This window comes from Montipora capricornis, unplaced genomic scaffold, assembly GCF_036669925.1.
Source record: "Montipora capricornis isolate CH-2021 unplaced genomic scaffold, ASM3666992v2 scaffold_38, whole genome shotgun sequence".
NCBI lineage: Eukaryota > Metazoa > Cnidaria > Anthozoa > Scleractinia > Acroporidae > Montipora > Montipora capricornis.
This window is the reverse complement of record NW_027180112.1, coordinates 35001-37500: the sequence shown is the minus strand read 5'-3', so window position 1 is coordinate 37500 and position 2500 is coordinate 35001.

The window sequence follows — 2500 nt, the reverse complement described above, 5'->3', positions numbered from 1 at the left end:
TTTACTCTCTTGAATGCTCGGTGACCCCTATTTTTCTTTCCGTAGATCATTTCCTTTCTTGATTTTGTCCATTTTAACAAAAAAACAAAAAAAAGTCTGTACCTGAGAAGTTACAAATATTTGGCCTTTTATGCTCTCGTGCGACCGAAGTTTTCTTTCTTAGACTAATATGTATCGTTTTTCAAGGTCTATTTTACCTCAGAAAAAGACATCAGCTGCAAAGGTTAATTTAGTTATATTAGTTATGTTGAACTGAGTACGTTTACCTGATCTAAATTTCACTCATGTAGCTTTTTTATCGCTGACAGTTGTAAGCTAAGTTTTGAATTCATTAGTTTTTAGTAAATTATTTTACTGTTCTACTGTTTGGTCTGGGACCTCAAAGGATAATGTTCACCAACTACAACTTCTGCAAAATTTTGCTGCCCGTATTTTGACTAATACTAAGAAATTTGATCATATTTCACCTATCCTGAATGAACTTGGCTGGCTCACCATTGAAGAGCTCCTGAATTTGCGTGATGTAATTATGATATATAAATGCATAAATGGTTTAGCACCAACCTACCTAAGTTCTAAATTATTTAAGCGGTCCGATACACACGCATATAACACTAGGCTCAAGGAACATCTTAGTTTACCTTTATGTAGAACATCTATAGCACAACGTAATTTTTACTACAGGGCTCTAAAATCCTGGAACAAGCTTTCTGTTGCCACTAGAAATTCGTCCTCACTTGTACAGTTTTTAAGGAGTGCGAGAGGAGAGATGCGTAGTGCGGGGAAATGATTTCTTATTTTATATATATAGTTATTTATGATAGGTAGCTGTCGAATTTCTTCACAATGACGTTTGATTGTAACTGGATACATTTTATTCCTTCTTTTCATTATTACATGTAAATTGATTCTGAAAAACCCCTGTGGGAGAATTGATTAATAAATATTTATTATATAGATATTGATGAAATACCAGGATTTCTCCTTTTACTAAAAAATCATATCTTCACCGCGCGCAGTGAACGTATCATTTTTATCTTTCACATGTGAGGATATCGCTGTCGTCATGGTAACGAACACGATTAGCCAATAAAAGGCGAGCTTCCTCTTCATTGTACGATACTTTTGTGCTTAAATATAATTCTTCTCTACTACATTAGCATTTTTATTGCAAATTTTACATTATCATGATTTGTTTTTCATAACTTTCATATCTTGTTTCATGTTACACAAGATGCGTGTTTTAGTGGTTGGTGAACAATTTTTCATCACTTCGAAAATGAATAAAACAAGTTGTTTTAAATCTAGACATTTCATCAATATATATATAATAAACAGAACATTACATGGCCGCTTGGGGATACGAATTTTATCTTCTCGTGCTGAAAGTATCTCTCACTCGTTCGCTTCGCTCACTCGTGAGAGATACTTGCAGCACTCGAAGATAAAATTCGTATCCCCGCGCGGCCATGTAATATCCTCTATGTATTGTATTGTATTAAATGGGTCCGGACCTGCTTTTTTGGGTTTTGGGGCCATATGCGTACACGGCCGCAAATACGGAAAAAAAAACCAGTCCGAACCCCTTTTTGCATGTGAAAAGCGCTGTGTAAAAGTGTCTCCGCTTTAACTCAAATAAAAATGTGGTCCGGACTCCGAAAATCGGCATTGTAAACAGAGTGGCAAAAACTGGGCCTTGAGGCCAATTTTATGATCATGATAAGCCAAACCAAATTGTTGGCTGTGTAAACGGTAAAGAAAAAATTGTCTCTTAACCGCCTTTAATCGGTCAGGACCCAGTTTCCTCTGTAGTGTAAAATGGCGCTGAAGATAAGCAATAAGCATCGTCTCGAGTGGCAGTGCAGGCCAATCCTGCAAACGTTTATGTAATCCTGTCTCATGTAGAACACCGCTTAAGTGAACTACGACTTGACCCAAAATACACGCGTAAACAAAGCTGAGAGGTTAAATTTCTTAAAAAAAGAAAAGCCGCTTTGGTTTGCGTTGAAGGAGCAGTAGTTACATACCCGATTAGTCTTGATATCTTTCTCGACTACACTCCCATGGAGTGAAGGACTACAGGAGCACTAGTTTATTCGAGTGCGGGAGCAGTACACATTCAAGCTATTCAGTCAGGTGGGCTATTCTGAAGTTGCTCCGTTTTCGATTTCAAATCGTTTAATTTATGAAATGCTATACATTAAGGAATTGTCACCTTCTCTAACTGTCCAAAGCGACTCAATCAAGGCAAAGTCATTTGTATAACATTCTTTACAACACCTAGTATGCAAATTACGCTTTCCACTGTTTAAACTCTATCACTTGTATTTATTTATCACTTGATAATGGAGTTACGATGACTTCGAAACGTCGTGAAAATAAAAATCTAGTCAGTTTCGTATGTTTTTCTTTCTTAGTTATACGTTTTTCTAAACAACTGCTTATAAATCGTTTGGATAAAGAAAAATAATTTTGGTCTGTGAAAATATTGAAGCCGACC